Source organism: Schistocerca serialis, chromosome 3 (assembly GCF_023864345.2).
Source record: "Schistocerca serialis cubense isolate TAMUIC-IGC-003099 chromosome 3, iqSchSeri2.2, whole genome shotgun sequence".
NCBI lineage: Eukaryota > Metazoa > Arthropoda > Insecta > Orthoptera > Acrididae > Schistocerca > Schistocerca serialis.
The window spans coordinates 505938725-505956318 of NC_064640.1; positions in this window are offsets into that span (position 1 = coordinate 505938725).

Below are 17594 nucleotides of genomic sequence, written 5' to 3' on the forward strand. Positions count from 1 at the left end.
ACGCCAGAAGATAGTAAGAATTTGCAGAACGACCTTCAGAGAATTGATGAATGGTGCAGACTCTGGCACTTGACCTTGAACGTAAATAAGTGTATTGTGCACACATAGGAAAAGAAATCCACTACTGTACAGCTACTCTATTGATGACAAACAGCTGGAGACAGCGTCTGCCGTAAAATATGTAGGTGTAATTATCCAGAGTGACCTTATTTGGAATGACCATATAAAACAGATAGTGGGAAAAGCAGACACCAGTCTCAGATCCATCGGAAGAATCTTAAGGAAATATAACTCATCCACGAAAAAAGTGGCTTATAGGGCGCTTGTTCGCCCGATTCTTGAGTATTGTTCACCTATCTGGGATCCCTATCAGGTGGGACTGATAGAGGAGATCCAACAAAGAGAGGCGCGTTTCGTCACGGGATCGTTTAGCTGGCGAGAGAGCGTTACGGAGATGCTAAACAAACTCCACTGCCAGACGTTACAAGAGAGACGTTGTGCATCACGGAGAGATTTACTATTGAAATTTCGGGACAGTACTTTTCAGGAGGAGTCAGACAATATATTAATTCCCCCACATACAGCTCGCGTATTGACCACGAGGGGAAAATTCGAGAAATTAAAGTCAATACAGAGGCTTATCGACAATGATTCTTCCCACGCACTATTCGCGAGTGGAACAGGGTTGGAGGAATCAGATAGTGGTACCGAAAGTACCCACCGCCACACACCATTAGAAGTATGATGTAGATGAAATTACGAGCAGTGCTAATCACAACTAGGTTTGTAAATAGAGCAATCTCAGATTGACTCTAACTTCTTAAATGAAGAGACATATGCGAGGATTGTGCTGGAAAGGTACAACTTGAGAATGCCAATTCTGTGGCAACATCAGCTGATCGTGGACAAGCGTACTCTGAGCTAGAACTCAGATAAAAAGTTATAAATGCTCCATACTGTTAAGTTGTTTGAAACTTGCTCTGTCAGTGGCAACCAGGTCCGACATCACTTTGACGATACACAATGCTAGTCAGCATCACGAAAAAGCAGCAAAGACACATTGGAGTACTGTGAAGAGAATATTAAGGACCTAAAAGGAACAGTCTTTCACAGATTATATTATCCAAGGAATGGGGCTATTGCTTTGTCTGCTTTTAGTGACTCAGCCTATTCAGGCAACGCAGGAAACGTTCTTACTCGATCGTAGACGGCAGGAATTGTTGTTAACTTGGTAAAGCCGCTATAGCTTACAACTCTCAGAGCCAGAAGGTGGTGGCTTTGCCAACAACAGAGCGAGAATACCTAGCTTCCTTCAGAGCGAGACGGCGCAGCTGTTAGTGCACTGGACAGGCCGTCGGGAGGACGATGGTTCAAATCCGTGTCCGGCCATCTTGATTTAGGTTCCCGTTATTTTGCTACATCACTCCAGACAAATGCTGGGTCGGTTTCCTTGAAAGGGCACGGCCGATTTCCTTCTTCACTCTTGCAACTATACGATCTTTGTGCTCCGTCTCTAATGACCCCGACGTCGACGGAACGTTAAACTCTAGTCTTCCTCTCTTCTATCCTCCTACATCTACATGGATTCTATGCAAATCATATTTAAGTGCCTGGCAAAAGATTCATCGAACCACCTTCACAATTGTCTATTACTTCAATCACATATAGGGAGCGGAAAAAACGAACACCTATATCTTTCTGTGAGAGCTCTGATTTCCCTTATTTCATCATGGTGGCCGTTTCTCCCTAAGTAGGTCGGCGTCAACAAAAGTTTTTCGCATTGGGAGGAGAAAGTTGGTGATTGAAATTTCGTGAGAAGATTCCGCAGCAACGAAACGATGTCCACCACGAATCCTGTATCATTTCAGTAACAGTCTCTCCCCTGTTTTGCGATAATACAAAACGGCTGCCCTTCTTTGAACTTTTTTTTTTTTTTTGTTGGTAGGGTTTAAGGGCGCTCAACTGCTGAGTTCATTAGCGCCCAGTCACTGGTGTTAGAGCACATGGAATCTGCTGAAACTCAAGGGGATGGGGGGACATCAGAAGGACCTGACAAGGATGCAGATAAAATAAGTAAAAAGGTTAAATGTCTTTGGACAAGCCAGTTAAAGTTATAAAACGCAGAATACGAGCAGCTGCTCGAGCGTCATCAGCTAAAACATCCGGTAAAGTAGATGGCAGGGACAGGGTAACACGAAATTGACTAAAACGGGGACACGACAATAAAACATGGCGCACTGTTAATGCCTGACCACAAGGGCACTGCGGGGCTGAGTCACCGGAGAGCAGGTAGCGGTGGCTACACCGGCAATGCCCAATCCGCAACCTGGTCAGAAGGACCTCCTCGCACCGAGATGGTCGGGAGGATGTTGTCCAAGCAGTTGGGAGCGGTTTTACTGCCCGGAGCTTGTTTCCTTGAAGGGATGACCAAGCATCCCACCACAACGACACAAGCCTCTTACATACATCCCCACGAACGTCAGATGACGGGACACAATGGGAGGCTGGCCGAGGCAGCAGGACTGCAGCCTTGGCTGCAGCATCCGCAGCCTCATTCCCAGGCACTCCTACATGTCCGGGAACCCACAGAAAGCTGACAGAACCACCATTATCAGCGAAAGAATGGAGGGACTGCTGTATCCGTTGAATCAAGGGATGGACCGGATAGGGAGCTCCAAGGCTCTGAAGAGCACTGAGTGAGTCAGAGCAGAGTACATACGATGAATGGCGGTGGCGGCGGGCATGTTGAACGGCCTGATGGAGAGCAAAAAGCTCGGCTGTAAAGCTGGAACATTGGTCGAGGAGCCGGTATTTAAAGGTGGCGGCCCCGACGACAAAGGCACAGCCGACACCGTCGTCAGTTTTGGAGCCATCGGTGTAAATAAAGGTGTGACCGGCAAGTCGAGCACAAAGTTCAACAAACCGTGAGCAATACACTGCAGCCGGAGTACCCTCCTTCGGGAGTGAGCTGAGGTCGAGATAAATATGAACCGGAGCCTGGAGCCAAGGTGGTGTCGGGCTCTCACCCTCTCTGAAGGTGGTAGGGAGGGCAAAATCCAGTTGTCGAAGCAGGCGACGGAAGCGGACTCCGGGGGGCAGCAGGGCAGACACATACAACCCGTACTGACGGTCGAGAGAATCGGCGAAGAAGGACTCGTAAGAGGGGTGGTCGGGCATAGACAACAGCCGGCAGGCATACCGACACAGCAGTACGTCGCGCCGGTAGGTCAATGGTAACTCGGCAGCTTCAGCATAAAGACTCTCGACAGGACTAGTGTAGAAGGCTCCGGTCGCAAGACGTATCCCCTGATGGTGGATGGAGTTGAGCCGTCGTAAGAGGGATGGCCGAGCGGACGAGTAGACGAAGCTCCCATAATCCAGCTTTGATCGGAATATGGACCGATACAAGCGAAGCAGGACAGTGCAATCCGCTCCCCAAGATGAACCGCTAAGAACTCTGAGGACATTAAGGGAACGTGTACAACGGGCCACCAAATAAGAGACATGTGGATACCAACACAGTTTCCTGTCCAACGTGAGCCCTAGAAACTTAGTTGTTTCCACGAATGGGAGAACAACGGGACCGAGATGTAAGGATGGCGGAAGGAACGCTTTATAGCGCCAAAAGTTGATACAAACCGTCTTCTCTTCAGAGAACCGGAAGCCATTTGCCACGCTCCATGAGTAGAGGCTGTCTAGACAACGCTGAAGGCAGCGCTCCAGGAGGCATGTTCTCTGGGCACTGCAGTAGATCGCGAAGTAATCGACAAAGAGTGAGCCTGAGACATTAGGTGGAATACAATCCATAATTGGATTGATCGCGATGGCAAAAAGGGCTACGCTGAAGATGGAGCCCTGAGGCACTCGGTTCTCCTGGAGGAAGACGTCGGACAATATGGAACCCACACGTACCCTAAACTTTCGATCCGTTAAAAAGGAATCAATAAAAAGGGCAGCCGACCACGTAGGCCCCACCTGTGCATAGTGCGTAGAATACCTCCTATCCAACAGGTATCATAAGCCTTCTCCAAGTCGAAGAACACGGCTACCGTTTGGCGCCTTCTCAAAAAGTTGTTCATGATTAATGTCGACAAGGTCACAAGGTGGTCAACAGCGGAGCGGCGGCGACGAAAGCCGCATTGGACATTAGTAAGTAGCCATCGAGATTCAATAATCCAGACTAACCGAGCATTAACCATGCGCTCCATCAACTTACAGACACAGCTTGTAAGAGAAATGGGGCGGTAACTAGAAGGAAGGTGTCTATCCTTCCGGGGTTTGGGTAGAGGAACAACAACGGCGTCACGCCAACGCATGGGGACTTGACCTTCGGTCCAGACGCAATTGTAGGTACGAAGAAGGAAGCTTTTGCCCGCCGGAGAAAGGTGTTCCAGCATCTGAACGTGAATGGCGTCTGGCCCCGGAGCAGAGGACCGGGACAGTGCAAGCGCACGTTCGAGTTCCCGCATAGTAAAGGGGGCATTATAAGTTTCCAGATTCAGCGAGTGGAAGGAAGGTCGCCGAGCATCTTCTGCCTCTTTCCTGGGAAGGAAGGCAGGATGGTAATGGGCGGAGCTTGAAACCAAAGGCGTTGGTGACAGCCACAGGATCAACAAGGACCTCATTACCTGAGGTCAGGCCAGGTACTGAGGAGTGGGCCTTAATGCCCGACAGCCGGAGCAGGCTACCCCAAACGACAGAAGAGGGAGTAAAACTGTTAAAGGAGCTGGTGAAAGAGGCCCAACAAGCTTTTTTGCTGTCTTTGATGACTCTACGGCATTGCGCTCGGAGTCGTTTGTATTCAATACAATTCGCCAATGTAGGATGGCGGCGAAAGGTGCGTAAAGCACGTCGTCGAGCACTGATAACGTCCCTACAAGCCTCGTTCCACCAGGGGACGGAAACGCGACGTGAAGAAGAAGTAGTACGAGGAATGGAACGTTCGGCAGCATTGATGATAACAGCCGTGAGGTATTCGACCTGACTGTCACAACTGGGAAAATCGTGGTTCGGAAAGGTCGCCAGGGAGGAGTAAAGTCCCCAGTCAGCTTTCAGTATGTTCCAGCTCGAAGGACGTGGGGATGGGGTGTGGTGTAGGAGACGAACGACACAGGGGAAGTGGTCGCTCGAATAGGTGTCAGAAAGGACATACCACTCGAACCGACGGGCAAGAGTGGTAGAACAGATCGAGAGGTCCAAGTGGGAGTAGGTATGAGTAGAGTCCAAGAGGAAAGTCGGGGCGCCGGTATTGAGGCAGACAAGATTGAGATGGTTGAAGACATCCGCCAAGAGTGAGCCTCTTGGACAGGATGCAGGAGAGCCCCAAAGGGGATGATGGGCATTGGTCGCCAAACAATAAAAACGGCGGGGGAAGCTGAACGATCAGGTGCATCATGTCAGCCCGACTAACAGCAGATGATGATGGAGTGTAGATGGTACAAACTGAAAAAGTAAAAGCAGAAAGAATAATGTGGACAGCTATTGCTTGGAGTGGGGTGGTCAATGGGATGGGATGGTAATAAACATCGTCCCGAACGAGCAACATGACCCCACCATGAGCTGGGATACCGTCCACAGGGGTGAGGTCATACCGCTCCGAGGTATAGTAGGTAAAGGCAATACGGTCAGTCGGGCGCAACTTGGTTTCCTGGAGACCAAGGACGAGCGGACAGTGCAGGCGGAGGAGCAGTTGTAATTCCTCCCGATTAGATCGAATACCTCTTATGTTCCAATGAAACAACGCCATCGCTAGTCAAAAGGTTGGGGGAACGAGACGGGGGAAGAGCTGGTCACCTCGACGGCCGCGGAGGGCCAGGTTGCGAGGGAACAACGCTACAACCAACGGGAGGCGGATCCGGTTCCATCGACTCGTCGCCAGCCGCAGCCGCTGTCCCTGGTTGTGTAGGAGGGGCCGCATCATTTGCCGACGAAAGGCCAGCGGAGCGCCTGGCAGCAGAGCGTCCCGGCGAAACTGAGGACGGCCGGGAGCAGCGACTCACGGATGGAGCGTCAGATGAAACGCGCCGAGGTGGAGAGGGGGATAGAGACTTCTTCTTGGAGGCCTTCTTGGAAGGCCGAGGGGGCACAGGGATGGTGGGCTGGACCCGAAGAAGGTCCTCACGCGCGGGGTCTGTTTTGGAACGCCGGACCTCGGAAGCTGGGGTCCGGAACGTTTCCCCGATGGACGCCTGAGAAGAGGATCGCTTCTCAGGTGGTGTGGGGGGAGGAGGAGGAGGAGGAAGGGTGGCCCCTGGGGCAGAGGGGGTGGGGGCCACGGGGGAGGAGGATTTGGAAGGGAGGGATTTGGGAGGCGGAGGCAGAGCCCCCTGATGGGCGGAGGAGGCAGAGGAGGGACAGGATAGGGGTGAGGATACCGCGGAAGGAGTGGACACAACTGAGGCAAACGAAGTGGTCAATGGCACGGGATGGAGGCGGTTGTACTTCTTCCGGGCCTCAGAATAAGAGAACCGATCCAAAGTTTTGATTTCTTGTGTCTTCTTCTCCTTCTGATATGCGGGGCAGTCTGAGGATCTAGGCGAGTGGACGCCAGGACAATTAACGCACCGAGGTGGTGGGGTGCATGTATGTTCCTCACGAAGAGGACGTCCACAATCGCCACAAAGGGGCTCAGCCTCACACCGTGACGACATGTGCCCAAAGCGCAAACACCTAAAACAGCGCATAGGAGGCGGGACGTAAGGTCGCACGTCACACCGGTAGCACATCACCTTTACCTTCTCTGGGAGAACGTCCCCCTCGAAGGTGAGGATAAAGGCCCCGGTGTCGATGCGACGGTCTTTGGGGCCGCGCTGGACTCGCCGGACGAAATGCACGCCTCGGCGCTCCAGGTTGGCCTTGAGCTCCTCATCAGATTGTAGCAGGAGGTCACGATGAAATATAACCCCCTGCGTCCTATTTAGTGCCAGATGTGGGACAATGGATACTGGGATGTCCCCTAGGCGGTCGCACGCCTGGAGCTCTGCCGACTGTGTGGCGGAGGTGGTCTTGATAAGAACGGACCATGAACGCATCTTGCTGAGAGCCTCGATTTCCCTGAAGACGTCCTCAATGTGCTGAACAAAGAACATGGGCTTGGAGGTGGCGAACGTCCCCCCATCGGTTCGAGAACAGACCAAATAGCAGGGGAAGTACTTCGCCCCAAGCCGGCGGGCCTGTCCCTCCTCCCATGGAGTGGCCAAGGGGGAAAGGGCACTAGAACCAGAACTAGAAACGGTACCTTTTCTTTTGAAAGACTCGGCCGCAGAGCGACCTGATACATGTTGACGTTTCATCTGCGAAACGTCCGCCCCGATACCACCCACTCCGACCAGGGGCTCTCCCCACGGGCGCCACCCAGCCGCAGCAAGGGCCACCTGGCAGGATGACCATTGCCGGGAGTCCTGATGCCCCAAGGAGACGGGCATCTACTCCTTGGCCGACGTGGGGAGGGTGCAGCTCAGGTATCGGCAGTACGATCCCTGTGTTGTCAGGGGGCTACAACCTAGAGGGTACATGACGACCCCACCACAACGGGCTGGCTACCGTGCTGGATTTCTGGTGCCATGGAAAGTCCATCATGATCGCTGGTGCAGATGGAGATGCACTATGGGCGTAACTTGGACAACCCATCAGGTGTTTAGGCCCAATTGGAGGAATAGTGGGTATGGTTACAACGCCAGTGCAATGCTGAGTGCCAAGGTCTTAGTGCACTTAGGACCAGTGGTACACCATGTAAGGTGTCCTTCCCCTAAAGGCTCGTACTTCTGTAGAATTTTGAAAAATGGAGGTCAAACCCCAAGGGGGACCATCACATAGAAAGCCGAAACGGTTGAAACTCCTTTTAGTCGCCTCTTACGACAGGCAGGAATATCTCGGGCCTATTCTTACCCCGGACCCGCAGTGGGGTCTTTGAACTTTTTCGATGTATTCCGTCACTCCTATCCGGTAAGGATTCCACACCGCACAGCAGTATTCTAAAAGAGGACGGACAAACGTACTGTAGGAAGTCTCTTTAGTAGATCTGTTACTTTTCTAAGTGTCCTGTCCATAAAACGCAGTGTTTGGTTAGCCTTCTCCACAACATTTTCTACGTGTTCTTTCAAATTCATGTTATTCGTAATTGTAATTGCTAGGCATTTAGTTGAATTTACGGCCTTTAGATTTGACTGATTTATCGTATAACCGAAGTTTGACGGATTTCTTTTAACGCTGATGTTGATAACGTCACACTTTTCGTTACTTAGGTTCAACTGCCAATTTTCGCTCCATACAGATATCTTTTCTAAATCGTTTTGCAGTTTGTTTTGATCTTCCGGTGACTTTATCAGACGATAACCGACAGCGTCATCTGCAAAAAACGTAAGACGGCTGCTCAGATTGTCTCCCAGATCGTTTATATATATATAAGGAACAGCAAAGGGCCTACAACACTACCTTGGGAAACGCCGTAAATCACTTCTTTTTACTCGATGACTTTCCGTCAGTTTTTGGGTTCATAAACATTTCATTTTATCTGTTACTTTTTTTTACGTTGTAATTTCATGTACTGACAAGTTCCATGACCTTGGAGATTTGCTCCTCAATTTCGTCCTACAGAACTAAACGTGTAAATAAATAAACTACGAACTGTGACGTCTCTGCCATGAAATCACGAATCCAGTCAGATAGCTGAGATGATATTCCAGCAGCAGGCAATTTCAGTGTCAAAAGCCTTCCGGAAATCCAGAAATACGGAAACAATCTGAAATCCCTTGTCAAGAGCACTCAACACTTCATGCTGGTAAAGAACTAGTTGTTTTTCACAAGAATGATGTTTTCAAAATCCGTGTTGACTATGTATCAATAGACCGTTTTCTTCGAGGTAATTCATAATGTTAGAACACAATATATGTTCCAAAATCCTGTTGCATATGGACGTTAAGGATATGGGCCTTTAATTTAGAGGGATACGCATACTACCTTTCTTGAATATTGGTGTGACCTGTCAAGCTGTAAAGAAATCGTGTGGACCCACATCATTGAGCAAAATATTATGTGGCTAAAAGAAATATCTGCCACCTTGTCGATGGGCTGTCAAAGTGCCATCTGATCAATCACGAACTTCGAGAAAATGACAAATGATTTTGTGAAATATACCGGATAGTTATAATTGAACTGGTAGTGTTCTGAGTGCTGTAGTATACAACGCAGGACGCTGAAACGTCGTAGGTATATTCATTAACTGGTGCGCTCGCAGACGATGCTGAAAAAATAATAGATCCACTTTCTGCCACCAGTTGAAAATATGCTGCGGTATTCAGACAGAATAAGAAATGTTTGCTATTTTGACGTCAGTACGCTAGTTGTCGCTTGGCGACAGGTGTTGATTTCTTTTGTGAAGTGACTGTTGGTGTAAAAGATTAAGAAAGCTGCAGTTTTCCGTACGAAACACAATGGATATTGAGAAGGAAGACAGTGCACTGCTGGTAAAGTTGTTTTATCACAATGGCAGCAACATCAGCACTGCATTGTGGGGATATTGCCTCTAGAAACAACTGCGAAGGGGACACATGTCAATTAATAGGCTAAAGAATATGATCAAGAAATTTGAAGAAACAGATGAATTACAAGGTGCAGCTGGGAGAGGCAGGCGGCCCATTCCCATGGCAGTTGTTGATGAAGTTGCTGTAGCTATAGATAACCTTTCAGCAAATGCCTCAATTTCTGCATTCAGTGCTCGAGCTGTGTCACGGGTATTGTCTCTCCTCAGGTGAACAGTTCAAAAGATTTTGCGGCCTATTTTACTCCGGTATCCCTACAAGATTTAGCATGTGCTCCAAACAAAGCTCCAAGGCAGGCTACAATTCCGTGACTTTGCCCTTCCTTTTTTGCCATTTTCAGCACGAGTCACAGGAACATGTGGTCTCCTTGTGAGACGACAGCAGCAAATATCTGAAATGTTTATGCAACTAGGAGTCTCTTTCGTGTGGCATTCGTAACCAGTAGTCCATAGCCGATAGGCTTAAGTTTCCCTAAGACAGATAAAACAGGTGTTAGAGAGGTTTCCAGGGATCAAAAAGTATTCTTTCAACAACTTTCTGGCTCCGCGTACCCGGTGAGAGGTTTTGCTCGTGATAACAGACAATTTGTACAAATAATAGGTGGCAAAATATAGTAAGAGATGTCTTTAAAAACGCATTCTACACAAGTTCATAATTTGCGGATCTAACCAATGAGAATGCCCATTACTGTGTCTCAAATCTTTCTATACCTACAGTGTTGATGTGTCGAAAAGCTGAACAAATTCCTGTAGGTGTTTGGAATTCATGAAACTGTGGGACCGGTTGCGAACCACCTTGGAGGAGTCACGAAGGACGGTAAATGTGATAATTTACAGGATTTTCTAATTTTATGGTGGGAAAAAAGATATGATCTGAAGAGGTCTGCATTGTTATAAGTTATTCTTCCCTTAGTATAGATCTCAATGCTTACGAGACGTTAAAGTAATCTTCCTCACAATGATTTAGATGTCGAGCAGATTGTAAACTATACCTCTCTTCCCCTTCTTTTACAGAAAACAACATTCGATTTATCCGCATCATTTACAACCTATTATAATTATGCATGGTACGATTCACAAACCACAATTCTAATTTATCTTAATGGCAGCTCTGTATCACTGAGGTCGATCTTACACTTCCCCTACTTACAAATGCGTTTATCAAATTGTAATTCGCATCCTCCACTTTGCACAACACACCTTAAAACAGCACATAAATATGTAGTGGTAATACTTAAAATGGTATATTTTCATAGAATGATTCGTAGTAGAACAGTAGTACAGGGTGAGGACAAAGCTTTTCTCTGATTACAAAAATTTATTTCTGAGAAGTTATATTATTTGGTTTGTTGAAAACGGTAGCTAAATTCAAACTTTTGATGGAGACACTCCTGCATGTGCTTCGTTTGTTGTCCATACAACATTACTCAATTTCTCTGCATGTGCTTGCCAACTTCTCTTCCATAACCGTCTCTGCAGCACCCTGTATTCATTTCATTTCATGTCATTTCATGTTATGTAATTTATCTATTCATCCTGGAATTATGTTACAATGATACTGGATTTGTCATCATAATACATTGAAAATAAATACCTCAAAAATGTACATATTCTAAGTATGTTTTGAGGGGACAAGACGGTTACTCGTGCCCTAAGAGTTTGCACATCAGGAACTGGTGAACTGAACTCTTTATGCTTAACACAACCGCACAAAAAAGTCAGCAGGCGTTACGCCTGGTGAACATGGACCGACTGTACCGATCCATACGAATGATTTCACCGAAGAACTGGTGAACAAATAATCCACAGTGTGGCGGTGACCCATCTTGCTGAAACATTACCCACAATTGAAACTATTGTAAGTATCCGGTCAGAGCATATGTAAATGTTTATCCATAAAAAACTTTATGAGTTAAACTACAATTTGCAACAAACGACATAGCTGTATCTAGCATAGTTAATTGGAAATAAATTTTTCTAATCAGGGAAAGAGTTAATTCTCACCTTGTACAACACATGAAGGAATCACCTGGTGAGTCTGACGCAAGTCTACAAGAGACTACTACATATTTAACTAAAGTATTAATGTTTCAAACCCAAGCGACCAAATGATTGACATATCTTCAATAATTTTCTGAGGCTATCATAAAACAAAACTAGAACTTCTATGTACCACAACATAAAATCAAATAAGTGATCCACTAGACCCTGAAGCATATTATCACAGGCTACCTGACGGGTCACTTACCAAGTCACCAAGAATCGTATATCCTGCTGAATGATGTTCCTAGGAAACGCTTTGACTAACAAAATATTATAATCTCGGTGATACGAATGGGACGTGGACATTCTGAACAGAACGAACTGAGCTCGCCTCGATGAAACATTTATCAGCAGTATGCTGATGGGATAAACTGCCCTTTACAAATTTCTTGACGTTGTGGCTACTGCTGATAATGTCCAGTAGCCTAACGGGACACATGTTCATTGTCTTTGCCAACGCAGATCCCCGCATTACGTGACTGATATGTTTTTACAAAAACCCTAGAGAAGCTGCGGACGATAAATGGTTGAGGTGACGCTGGGATATGCTTCGTATAGCACTTGTAGTATAATATGAACGACGCGCGATCCTAATGTCAGTTACTAGACCTGAGAATTTGTACAGTGCCAAATCAAATCATCAGTAAATAACACTCGTATCGTGTTAGCGTGGTATATAATACTTAGGGAACACGTTAGATAATGAACTTTTATAATGTTCTGTCATCTGTTACAACTATTTGGTGTGCAGTCCAAAAACACCTGTTCGTATCCCTAAAATAAGGTCGCAATCAGGTGCGGTTCCTGTGACAACTCACGTGCGTGGGATCATTGCACTGCGTATATATTCATGGGCGCCGCATTATAGAGCATTTCCCATTGAAGCGGCTGGTTGAAGTACGCAAAGAATGTAGTTTTTTGATTGTTATCGTATGAAGTAATGCTTCATCGATTTATGAAGCTAGATTTTCAGTTTACCTCCTCTTATTATATGAATTAAAAACACAGTGCACCTCAGTTACTATAGGTTAAAAAACCTGTTTTTTTAACTTTAGTGCACGTTCATATTTGTAATGAAATATGTACCTTACACTCACCGAATATAGTAATTACGATACGTCTTTATTGATTATACTTGTACACTTGATTCATGTATATTATGTGGCATTATGTCAATGCTGGCTACCTTGTCTGTAATAATGATGAAATCCTTTCCTCGGCCAGCGGCAAATGTCTACAGTCAGAAAACAATTTTTAATTACTGCCTACGCCACGCTCACAGCGTTTCATAACACGCTTTTGCTTTATCAAGTCGGGAGTTCCGCATTTTACAAATGCCCATTGCGATAAAGCCTGATTCGACGCTCTATTTAACCAGTGCAGCTTTTTGTGTGCACAGTCTACATAAGGATGTTTTCCTGGACAGCACCTAGAACACTTACTATGAAATCCATTGAACTCGGTCACCTCCATCCAAAAATTTTATTCTGCTTGCGATGGGTGATATAGTTCTGGAAATTTTGAAGATTTCTCTGTACGAGATTCTCTGTACGAGAGTCCAAAAAGTATTCGCCTACAAGTATATATTTTTTAAATGTTAATTCCGTGGCACGTGAAAACAAGCGAATACAAAATTTGATGAATCAGTCCTGTGGAAATTTTCTCCGTAAATCATTTTTATTGAAAAACAAGGAACAAAATACATTCACAGAGACAGCAAAGTTAAGAAAATGGAAAATTTCATACAAAGCTATTTCACAAAGCATTCATCCTTTCATGTCTTTTGACGTTTAGTGGGGTCTAGTACTGCAGTTATTACTGCTTGCAGTCGTCTGGGCATAGAGCTGATCAGGTTTGCTGTCGCAGAAGACGGAATTTTGTCAATTGTTCTTGAAGAGCTTGTTTTAAGCCTTTCTTGTTAGAAATTTGTCTTCATCTAGTGTTCTGTTTCAGTATATTCCAAAGAGGTTCAATGGGGTTAATATCTATGCTCTGAGGAGCAGTCTGAGTTGTTTCGGTGCAGTGCATTTCATTGTATTCCTAGCCCTATGCTTCATGTTACTGTCCTGTTGAAAGATGTAATTTTCTTGGAGACCCAGTTTTTTTACACTAGGAGTAAGATTTCCCTTTAAGGTGTTGATATACATTTTATGATCCATCGTATCCTCTATATAATGTAGCTTTCCAACACCTATAGCACACATCCCCTCCCCCCCCCCCCCCCCCCCCCCACCCACACACACACACACACGCACGCACACCGTCAAGGAATCCCCAACGTGTTTCACCGTGAACACAAGTTTCTGCGGCAGCTTTTTGGTGTTTTTCACGCGCTACACCATTCACCTGCCAACCGAGCCGAATATGCTATATCTACTTTCATAAGAAAATATAACTTTATTGCAGAAGTGATCCCTCTTGACTCTATGTTCCTGGGCAGACTCAAGACTTTTTCCGATTCTGTTCACTGACGGCAAAATTTCTTGCGAGCTATGCGCCATTATATCTGTACTTCATGCAGATATATCTGACTGTCTTCACACATAAAGTTATTGTCCCTCGACTATAGCTCCGTAACTAACTTAGGGACGCTGATCTTTAGTATTTTTCTTGATTTCCCTCACGATAAACCTCGCGTCTCCATCGGTAAATGACCGAGGGCGCCTGGCCGACGCTGGTTACTAAATATTTTGATTGCGCAAAAGCAATCTATTTTCGATTAAATCTTCGATCCAGGTCTACTGACTACTTTTATAACTTCGAAAAGGATTTTCACTGATTATGCAAGCGTAGAGTAAGTTTTCTTTCAGTTAGGGTCATCTCACTATCCTTACGACTCATGTTGCAAACTGCACTGTCCAGGCGTCACTCAAAGCAACAGATGCCAAACTGTGGTTGTGGAAGGTTGACGCTTGCGTGTGCCGTAAGTCACACGCGAGTTTTGTATATGAGAGCGAATTGTGGGTTTATTTATATGGTGGACGAATACGTTATGAAGTAACTTTTGCATAAAACATTTTATTTTGGTAACCTTGTTATCGCTATGTATCGAATATAGGATGGTTCAAATGGTTCAAATGGCTCTGAGCACTATCGGACTTAACATCTGAGGTCATCAGTCCCCTAGAACTTAGAACTACTTAAACCTAACTAACCTAAGGACATCACACACATCCATGCCCGAAGCAGGATTCGAACCTGCGACCGGAGCAGTAGCGCGGTTCCGGACTGAAGCGCCTAGAACCGCTTGGCCACCGCGGCCTGCCCGAATATAGGAGAGGCATTCAATACGTAATGTAACAAATTGTTTTCTCTGCCAATTTCGGTTCAAAAAAATACGAAGTTTGTGGTGAGATATAGTGGAACATACCCGCTTCAACCTCTACAGTTTTATGTCGCTTAAATAGGTGGTGGTGCTACACGTAGCCTTCAAAATTTCATCTTCAACGAATGTGCATTCAAGCAGAGAACTGTCACTGAGTTTCTTTTGGCGGAAAACCAGAGCATCGCAAATATTCATAGGGGCTTGCTGAAAGTCAGTGCATATCTGTCGTCATCGAAACAAGGTCGCGGAATACTGTCTGATCTCCCACTTTTGCAATGTTGGAACGTGTGAACACTCTAATTGGAGATGATCGAGGGATCACAATCAAAAACCTCGCTGCACAACTGGAAGTCTCTCTGTTGGTAGTGCCGACACACTCGTCCAACAGTTGGGGTACTCAAAGGTGTGTGTCCGCTGGGTTTCTCTCAGCCTAACAGAAGACCGGAAAGAGAAACGGACAAGCACCTGTTCGGAATTTCCTATGCGTTACGAACCTGATCTTGACAATTTTTTGTCTAACATTGTCACTGGTGATGAAACATGGGCTCGTCACTTCCAGCCGGAAACAAAACGGTAATCCCCAGAGTGGCACCACACCACCTCTCCTCCGAAGAAAATGTTCGGAGCGTCACCCTCACCATTAAAGTCATGACGATGGTCTTCTGGGACTCTGAAAGGGTTATTCTGTTTGATGTCGCCCCCTCGTGGTGTAGCGATGAACTCTGAAGTGTACTGTGGAACTCTCAGGAAATTGTAGAAACAATTTCAGCGAGTGCGTCAACACAAAAATGCAAACGAACTTCTCCTTCTCAGTGACAACACAAGACCTTACACAAGCTCCGAATCTTCCAGCTGTCATCTGTTTAGCCCAATGAAGGATGCGCTCCGCGGGAAGCAGTGCGTGAGTGATAGGGAGGCTATTGATGCAGCAAGACGCCTCCGACGTCGGCCACTTGAGCCGTACCACGCGGACATACAGGCCCTCCTACTAAGACGGTATTCCGTTGCACTGAACGGAGATGATGTTGATGAATAGAGTTTTTAGCCAAAAGAGTGGGGAAAAATATGTTGTATTGGAATCCTGAATAAAACCGACCTGCTTTCAGAAAAAAAATGTGCTGCAGTACTTATTGAATGCCCCTCGTATTTTGTTCCTTGTTTTACAGTGAAAATGATTTACTGAGGTACTTTCCACAGGATTAGTTCTTTGGAATTTATATTCTTTTCTTTTCACGTGTCATGGACTTACTTTTTTAAAAAATATACAGGTAGACGAATACTTTTTGGACTCACTGTACGAACTATTTCAGTTCCGCTTAGGGTCATTATCCTCGCCAGTTACTAATATCAGTTACGGTTGTTATTACTGATGTATCTGACTACACGCTGTCAATAAATCACGAAAACTAGTGTTCATACAATTCACTTTGCTTGGTCTCTGGGGAGATTCAGTAGTTTTCATTCACACAATATCTTTCACGTATTGGTCTTTATAGATTGAACTGGCAATATCAAAAATATTAGGAAACAACGAGGCTACTTCGACCAGTTATTCATCTTCTACAACAATAAATGACACTTTTGTAGCAAACATTTTCACTAGTCAGTACGGTAACAAGCCTATACCTCCATCTTTCGACTGCAACGCTCTAGACCACGGGTGGCCAAACCGCGGGGCGCTAACTTTTAGCCCGCTGAGCTGTTTCATACGAAAGAAAAATTTAACTTTCATTTTACGTAAACCCCCGAAGTAACGTTCCATCAAGCGTCTTTCGTATCATATCTAATTACAATAGGAATATTTCGGTTCATTGACTTCTGCACTATCTTGAAGAAAATATAATTCGCCTTGGTGATGTGCAGCCAACAAGGAGCAGCAGTATGGATTGCGCAACAGGATTCGTTTGTTGCGCTGCGGGAATGAGACGAGTGCCAGACACAGACAATAAATCCCATATTTCATTTTACTGCAAACTCACAACACTATCGGCCATAAAGTTACCACCCCTTAATCTGTATACGTAGTGCACATTTGATCGCGATAGACCTATCATCACTTTAGGTAAGTAAAGCCATATTTTTACAATTAATCTGTGATGCTTGTCTTTAATTTTAGTAGATTTGCATTTATTTCATGTATTCAGTTATGGCGAGTAGGTATACCAGTCGAGATTAGCAATCATTTCTGCCTCAGTACCTTCTTTTAATTTTAGTTGTACAAAATAAATAAATACTTAATTGTAATAATGTGTTTTTATTGATGACGTTTAAGTATCACAAAGTTAGGAAAGGGAATCTCCTAGTGCAACTTCATGCACCAAGCTTTCTAATGTCACCGATCTGAGAAGTGGAATAGTTTTAAGAAACAATCATAACAGAAGACATCGAAATGGAGGTCGAAATTTTAAAACAAGGCTGCTAGGTTATGTGAAGCAGATGTAATTTTTTATATTTATGGTACATGAAGTTCAGAACCAAAATATTAATTTGCTAATGCAGTTGAATGCTAGTCTAAAAACTATGGAGAGAACATACTATGATGTCTCCCAAGTGCGGTAGCTTTATGGTACGATGCTAGCTTTCAATGTGAAGGGGCACGGTTCGACACCCAGATGGGTTGTATTTTTAAACATAGGTGCATAGATGACATATATTTTTAAACACAGTCGCATGCTCTACAAGCATTTC